An 8,882-nucleotide genomic window follows, 5' to 3' on the forward strand; every position below is an offset into this window, starting at 1 on the left:
TAAATTTTGTATCTCTTTGATAAGTTCCTAAGAGTAGTGAGTTCCTAAGTCATGTATCCCTTGTTAGACTCGTTTGGGTGGTGATACCATGTACCCCTTTGGTGTTTTCATGTTAGGTGGTGAGTTTTTTTACCTTTTTTTTTTTTTTTTTTGTCTGAGTATTTTGTAATATTTCCCATATATCAAAGACCCTGTTCGTTTGAACTTCAGGAGCCAATTTTTTGTGTTTTTTTTTTGCTTTTAAGCCAGAAAAATCAGATAAATGATGTTCGTTTGGGTTTTTTTGGCTCCCAAGAATTTCAATTGAAGCCCAAAAGTAACTCCTAAAAGAAGTTGCCTAAGATGGGCTTCTTCAAATGACTTTTGCGGGAAGCCAAAAACGTAAAACAACTAAGTGTAGTTATCAAAATACCCTTCAAAAAATCAAATAAATGATGTTCATTTAGACTTTTTTGGCTCTCACGGATTTCAATTGAAGCCCAAAAGTAGCTCCTAAAAGAAGTTGCCCAAGAGAGATTTCTTCAAATGACTTATACGGGAAGTTAAAAACGTAAAACAGCTCAAGTGTAGTTATCAAAATACCTTTCATCTTTAATAAAATTTTCAACCAAACTTAACCTTAAAAATAAAATGAAATTACTAAAAAACCCTTCTTCTTTACCAAAATACCTTTCATCTTCCAAAATACCTTTTATTTTTATCAAAATACCTTTGATCTTTAATCAAAATTTCAACCAAACTTAACCTTAAAATATAAAATGGAATTGCAAAAATACCCTTCATCTTTACCAATTATGAAAATACCCTTCATCTTCCAAAATATCCTTCATCTTTACCAAAATACGCTTCATATTTAATCAAATTTTCAACCAAACTTAACCTTCAAAAATAAAAGAAAATTATCAAAATACCCTTCATAGTTACCAAAATCCCCTTCATCTTTCATCAAATTTCAAACAAATTTATTCATAAAAAATAAAAAGGAATTACCAAAATACTCTTTATCTTCCAAAATACCCTTCATTTTTACCAAAATACCCTTTATCTTTACCAATTATCAAAATATCCTTCATTTTTAATAAAATTTCTAACCAAACTTAACCTTAAAAAATAAAAGAAAATGATCAAAATACCCATCATCTTTACCAAAATATCCTTCAAATTTACTACCAAGATCAAAAGTAATTCATCATCACTACTTTATTATCAAAACATTCTTCATCTTTATGTGGATGTTGGATTGTGTATTATGTTCATATATTCAAGAGGAGATGTTGTCGAAGTTTCAATAGAATTATAAAATTTATAAATTTATTTAAATTAAAAATAATTATTGTAAAGGATAAAATCAATATTGGACACGTGGCGTAAATAAGATGAATATCGATGACCGATCATATAATAATTAATGGTTAAAATTGTAATCATACCCAGAAACAGAAAGTCTCCTTATTGACTAGAGAATAACTATTTCTAGATAATGAGAGATTTTGGAGAAGATCCTGATTGGATTTGACTTTTTTTTTTTAGGATTTATTTCTCTATTTATATAAGGGGTGAATAGGTAGAGGAAAAAAGAGGGGGCTCGAAGGAGAAAAGAAGATGAGAGGAGGCTAAGGTTTGTAAATCTTGTAATGGCTTGAAGAATAGTGGAATGACTCTTCGGAGCTCGGTCACTATGTGAAAAAAGCCCATATTTGACGGTTACAGCCCGTCAAATTTTGAGAAATTTGACAGACTTTTCCATCAAATATGCCCGTCAAATATTTTCTTGTGGAATTTTTTTTTGACAGCCTTGAGCAATCAAATTATTTGAGGATAAGCTTTAAAAAAAAAAAGAATTCCATAGTCTATGACCGTCAAATATGGAGGTTTAACAAAAAATCGTAAAAAAATCAGAAAAACAAACAAAAATCATAATACAAATATCACTCAAATAAACCAAATCTTGACCACCCAAGAAACTCAATTCACATCAAATCCAATTTAATACAAAATACAAAATGTATCATTGCAACACCACCAACTAATTCACAAACGACATATTAAAACAAATTGTTCAACTAAAATTAATACAAAACTACTTCTCACTAAAGATGCAGGACGTCAATCGTCAATGCACCCTCCCAAGCCCATTCATCATATTGTCAACCTTGGACTTGCTTTCTATTTCTCTCTCTCTACAAGCAAACCAATGAAAATATGGAAAAAAAAATAGAAAATGAATATGATTCCTCATCTAACATTCTAACAAGTAATCACAATAACATAATTTCACATGTATACATAAGCCACATAACTTATAGAAATGAAATTCTGGATATTTGGAAGATTTTGAAAAGTGAAAAGTAACTTACAAAAAAATGGGAGCAATTATCGCCATCCATTTAGGACCCAATGTCAATGGTGATTCCCAATTTGGATGTGTGGACTTTTCTGAACCATGCCCTAGTCAGGAAGATCACTCAACTCCATCACTTGTATCGTTCACTACTTCTTAGCTATTAATAAGAAACAAGTTAGATTCTTCTGTTTTTGAAACCAATTTAGATTCATCTGTTTCTGAGTAATATGGAATACTCTTCAAGATTATCTCAATTTCAACAATGAGAAAGTCAGAGGGAACAATACCTATTATATTGGCAAGTCCAAGTAAAAATCCAATGGAAGAGTAGGAGAAGGACATGATTGCTGCAACAATTGAGAGCCATTCCATGCTGTGAAAATTGAGTCTCTGAGAGAAAATAATTTGAACAGCTCCAAACAATAGCATATAAAGGTATCTCTATATGCACATGAAGCCTCATGCCCTTCTTTGTGGAAACAATTAGATCTCTGAATCGCTCTGCATTCATCAAAAAAAGAAAAACTTTAATTACCAAAAAAAGAATCAAATGTGTTTTTGATAACCAATGGGTGAAGTTTCAATGTGTTTTTTAACAGAAAGAGATTTTTTTGGTCCATAGTTCCCTTTGCAATAGCTGGGGTCTTTGGAAGGAGAGAAATAGAATGGTCATTCAAGGAAAGGAAAAAAAAAAAAAACACAACTCATGATGTCATCCTAGAATACTGGGGCTGTTTTTTTGTTGGTGTAAACCAAGCAAAGATTACAAGGGGTGTTTTCCTTGAGGATTGTCTTCAAATGGGATTTGATGTGTTCTGTATATATCCTAGTCAGCTTGTTTCTGCTTTTGTTGTTTGGTGTTACTATCTTATTTAGTCTGTTTTTGTACTTAGAGGATGTCATGTCATCCTCCTGTTTCTTTGAATAAAATTATACTTTAAAAAAATATATTAAAGTCAACGGAAGCCCATATTCACCAAACATGGGTGTTAGCAAGCACATGGTGCTGCATTTATGGCACCAATTGACGGGGAGTGCCATAGTGAAAAATGCTATCAAAGCCTGTTGGTATGAAATGGTTGAAAATGGATCGTCGAAAAGTTCAGAAAACTGATCCAAAGTTAAAGACAATGGATGGCAATTCATCTACAGCACTAAGTTAAACTTGCTAGGAAAAACATAATAATTGAGGAAATACAGGATCCCCATCAACTAATGAATACAAAAATATAAAATAATGCTCACAATTCCCTGGGATTCAAACTGCTGTAACTGGCAATGAGACAGTCAGAAGAAACACAGAAAGGTCATGCAGTGCACCCTATTTTCTACTTTTATTTGTTTCTATTTCGGTTCTATAGAAGATGGAAAATTTTCTTTGGACTTGTAAGCTAAAAGGGTCAGAAATTGCTCTCATGCTCAAGTTGATATGTATTTAGTGTTGGAACAATTGTACAGGTGACGGGCTTCAAGTTCTACAGTTTCTCCTTCAATAATAAAGTTTTTTATATCTCGAGTGCTTGAACCACAATGTATCTTTATTTATAATAATAATAATAGAATGAATAATAAATTTCCTTCAGTCAATTATATCAAAAAAAAGTGCTGGGATAAATACCCTCTTCCAAGCTCTAAAAATGCAGTTGAGACATCATGAAACTGGTCCATCAGAACTTTGTAGTGCTTCGTACCACCTTAATACAAATGAAATCAATAGGATTAGCAAACATGCTTAGTCAGAACTTAAACAGTCTTTTTGTAGATGTGAATAAAGACTGAAAAGTAAAGCATGTGACTACCACAATGTGCCTTACCAGGGAGATCTTCCAGGTAGCTTCTTTTTGTTTTTGTTTTTTATAGATAAAACCAAATTTATTAGTCGTTTTCATTTTCTTAACAATTACCCTTTTTTCTCAACACCCAAATGAATGTGACAAGTCGGATAACTAGGATAACTTCTCATTTTATACACACAATAGATAACCTGACGACAACTAAAAATTCTTTACCTTCAGCTAACCTCAACAAAACACTTGGAGAAAGAAAATCCATTTTTCCAAGTCTTATCAGAAGGCACCAAATATGCGTTGGATCATTCTTTTCCCTCCTCTTTTATACGGGCTTGGGACCAGCAATGTAAAAGGTTTAATTTTTTCATTAGCGGAGTTAAAAAAGTTTACCTAAAAAGAAAAGAACTATTAGTTACTAATTAAATAATATAAAATAATGTGAAAGTCCTAGAAGACAATAAATGAGTCATTAAAAACTAGTATCAAGTAAGTCTACCATTGTAATATGTAATGAATCAATCAAAGTCATATAGAAATGCATATGTAGTACATATCCAAAGACAATAGAAATGTAATACAAGTCCAAAAGACAGGAGTAGATCATGCTATGATATATGTCATCATACGAAATCACCTAATGATAGAGCCTATGTTAAATGAATCAATAAAAGCTATAGTATCAAGTAAGTTACCACTAGAATATGTAGTACAATTCTAAAGACATATCCAAAGACAATAGAAGTCCAAAAGACATAAAGGAATCATGATATGATGTACGTCATCATAAGAGGCCACCTAATGATGGAGCCCATATCAATGTTCGCAAACGTCATTCCCTCAGCCATATCTTTATCCTGTAGCTGTGCAGACATGTCAAAAATCTCATCAATAAGGACATGATAGTAATCCAGGGACAATACCTCTACACGAACAAGTATCCCATGGGCATAGATTTTAGTCAAATGGAGATTGCACAAATTGCACCTTTGACCATGTGGGGCGGGATAGTGTGATGATGTTATCCCCTACAATCAATTAAGAGTATTAATATTCTATATAAGATAATTAGAAAAATCTAATTTTAATAAAATGTAGATCAGTACCTCTGTGGCACCCCGCCAAACACTAACACAAATCCCCATTGATGATCTCGAGGTACTAGGTGGCACCTTGAAATTTTGGCATGGTCTCCTCTATTTATGTTAGCATTCCAAGGCGTATAACCTGCACCTAATAAACGACATACAATCCTGCATATATACACATAAAATATAATACTAGCGGAAGCCTATATACGTCTAATAAAGTACGAAAGATCAGAGTGCGGAAGAATAACCAGAATACAGGATTTTACAAATACTTCTCACTCTAACAAAAGTCCTAACGCTCATAACAAAATCTATTATACTCCTTGACAAATCGACCCACTAGGGGGTGTAGCCCCAATACTCACCAGGTGACGAACTCTGGTTGTCTATCTGACCCACCAGATGATCCTCACTCGTGCTCTATACCTGCTTCGCCAAGCTCTGAATCTGAGACTAAAAAAATAAAGAAGGAAAGGGTGAGTAACAATGGTTACCCAGTAAGGAAGAAAATAATTTATGTCAATAACCTCTCCTAACATGAACGAATAAACATACTGAATCATTTTAAAATATACAAAGTTTTAAAGAAGAAACTACGATTAACTGGTACATATAGCCAGGGATGAGCAACTAAATATTTTAAAACTCACATTACATCGATCATCATTACTCACTATAATATTCTTTTTTTATACAAATCTAATTGATCAAATGGAAACATTAAACATGGATTTAATTTTATATATCAAAATAAATAACAGATACATAATACACAATGGTGGAGTATTGGAATTAGAGAGTTGGGATTCACGACTGGATCGCTTCCAGTCGGGACATGATGTTATAATTCTTCTCTAGCTTTTAGTTCCTGATTTTGTGGCTGATCGCTGTTTACCACGCTTGGTTGACCATTTATACGGCTCAGGCTGGCCGTTTGACGTGACCGTAAGCAATGGGTCTCTTTTCGATGTGTCAAAATGTTCGACTACTATAGATTGTTAGTGATCACTGACTAATCATCTTCTTCTATGCCTATCAGGCGTGCATATGATTCCCAAATATACAAACCATTCGTATACGACCACCTTTACATTACAAGTTCACTGGTAAAGATAGAGAAGAATAACCTGGATTCCAGTTGTGACTCCACTCTCATACGCGTCCCATACCACGTATGAGCTTAGTGGTCCCTACCGTACATCCTAAGATAGTACACCACTCCGGATGATATGACGCACTATCCCTTCAGGCATTCACAGACTTTTTAACAGCTCACAAAATAGCTACATATATAAATTACTTTCATTTGAAAATAAAAGAGAAATTAACAATATAAGGTTGAGAATGGATATCCAGTTTCCTACCATGCAAGTGTGGCCACCCGGCCTAAAATAAATAACATAACAGAAGGTAAATATCGTCTCGCGCTAACAAAAATTTAAATAAACATGCAACCACCAATATTATCCCTGAATATCTGTTCACCAACCTACACACAACACAACAATGTAAAATGCAAACATCACTCCTCGGGTGTGACTCTAACATTTTACCGTTTCATATCATTTTTCCCTTTTTTCGATTTTTACAGTTTTCAATCTCTTCAATAAAATATCCATTTTCTGATATTCATCAACTCAATACGAGTTCGTTGAATATTAAGTCACATTTTCTAGCTATAAAATTTATTTTTATCAATAATATTGAAAAATAATACAAATTTTACATAAAAACGGGGTCTGAGCAGTGCACAAGACCCAATTTATGAAAATTACCCGTTAAAATACCCTACCCACATATAATTTGTTAAAAATACAATTAAACATATCAAACATGCAATTTCTGGCGTGAATTTTTGAAATAACAAAAGAATTTTATATTTTGGAAATACATCAAAATTTTTTTTGATAAAATCCTAAATGCAATTTTCATAATCTACGATTACTAATAGAAATTGAGAGTTCCTTCCAATGTCTAGGCAAAAGGATCGAAGCGTGTGCACGGAAATCGAGGCGATTGGCACGAGAATCGAGACGGACCAAACTTTGAAATAGCTGATTTTTGAATCTGGTCTGGTGATTTTGAAGATCTCGACGTCGTAGTCCTTTCTCCCTTCTGCGACGGAGGACGGTTTGACCTCGAAACCGATGAAATTCAAGGTTGAAATTTTTGAAATCCACTTATATACGTACGGCTGATTTTTGACGATAAGGGTTGAAAAAGACGAGAAAACGGAAGGAATTTGGTTGGGTTATGTAGAGAATGAAGCTGCGGACGTTTCTCCCTTCTGCGTTGGAAGACGATTTGACCCCGAAACGGATGAAATCCGAGGTCAAAGTTTCGAAATTCCCGTATATAAATACGGCTGATTTTTGACGATATTGGATGAAAAAGAAAGTGAAATGGAAAGAGATTGGGTGGGTTTTGTAGAGAACGCAGCTGCAGATCTTTTTCTCTTCTCCGACAATCGTCGAAAGTGGACCGTTTGCGAGGGATCTGAGGTGAAATATCGGAAGAAAAAATAAATTTTTCGTTTATTATCGCGGCTGTATGGACAAGTTGGGGAAGATGAGATAAAAAAAATTAAAATATTATTTATATAAAATTTGGGACGAATTCAGCATTTTGTCAATTGTTTTGATCGATGATAACTTGACTGTCCGGACTCCAAAACTGACAAATGAATACTCTATTTTACCTAATTTTTCGTTCTGGATCTAATGGTATAGTCAATTTCTATAAATTATGTCTCTATCAAAAGTTTACATTTTTGGCCTGATGTGACCCCTAAACTTGACGTCGTTTTCATTTTTGACGATAATTTGACTTCTTGATCCCCAAAAATGGCATATAAATAGTCCATATTTAATAATTTTTCGTTATGCATCCAATGGTGTAATCGAATCTTAAAAATTCTTATTATAGTAAAAAGTCACTATTTTAGCCTGATCCGACTCGGTAATCAAGGATTTGCAACTTTTCTATTCAGACTCGCACTTAAGCGTGTTTATAGGCTAAAGTATGTTTTTCGATCATTTTAAATCCAATGGTGAGGTCAGATTTTATTAAAAATGATCAAAAACATCCTAAAGTTTTACCTCTAAGTCCCACTTTCAAGATTTTTTAAAATTTCACTATTTATTTTTTTCTTGAGATACGAATTGAAAATTCGGGGTTTTACAACCTCAAAAGAATTTCCAACGTCATACTGTGAAGAGGACTTGGTAGATGACTGCGGCACTGAGTTTAACTTCTCTGTCAAATTCTGAAGTTGCTGACTTATATTGAATACATGACCTTCCAACTTTTATATCTCAATTTGTTTTGTAGCCATGTACTGCATAGCTATTTTTTATATTCCCCCACCCAAGCCTCTCACTCGCCCTTTTCTATCTTTTACACATACCTATGAAATAAATATTAATCTTATTAAAATAAGATCATGTATGTAAAATACAAAAAAAATGAATGAAATAACATGAATATACCTTTGCAACTGCATCATTATCTAAATCGTTAATGTGGGCTCCAAACTAATCAATTCCTTAATTAAAAACTGTAAAATAAAAAACTTATTAAAAATTAATCTCTTGTTTAATAAAAAATAAAATAGATTCGTGACCACTCACAATGGTATTGCTCAATTCGGATGTCAAAGTA

At 33.2% G+C, this 8,882-nt stretch overlaps 1 long non-coding RNA gene across 1 annotated transcript; it reads right to left on the bottom strand.

Moving 5' to 3' along the window:
* Nucleotides 1-1,917: 1,917 nt before the first annotated feature.
* Nucleotides 1,918-2,512, bottom strand: LOC147401623 (uncharacterized). Its single transcript, XR_015178222.1, has 2 exons — nucleotides 2,358-2,512; nucleotides 1,918-2,180 (listed from the first exon to the last, which is right to left on the bottom strand). It is a non-coding gene; the product is annotated as an uncharacterized LOC147401623 (long non-coding RNA).
* Between the last annotated feature and the right edge of the window lie 6,370 nt (nucleotides 2,513-8,882).

This window comes from Akebia trifoliata, chromosome 5 (assembly GCF_017979445.1).
Source record: "Akebia trifoliata isolate Shusen 1 chromosome 5, ASM1797944v1, whole genome shotgun sequence".
Classification (NCBI taxonomy): domain Eukaryota; kingdom Viridiplantae; phylum Streptophyta; class Magnoliopsida; order Ranunculales; family Lardizabalaceae; genus Akebia; species Akebia trifoliata.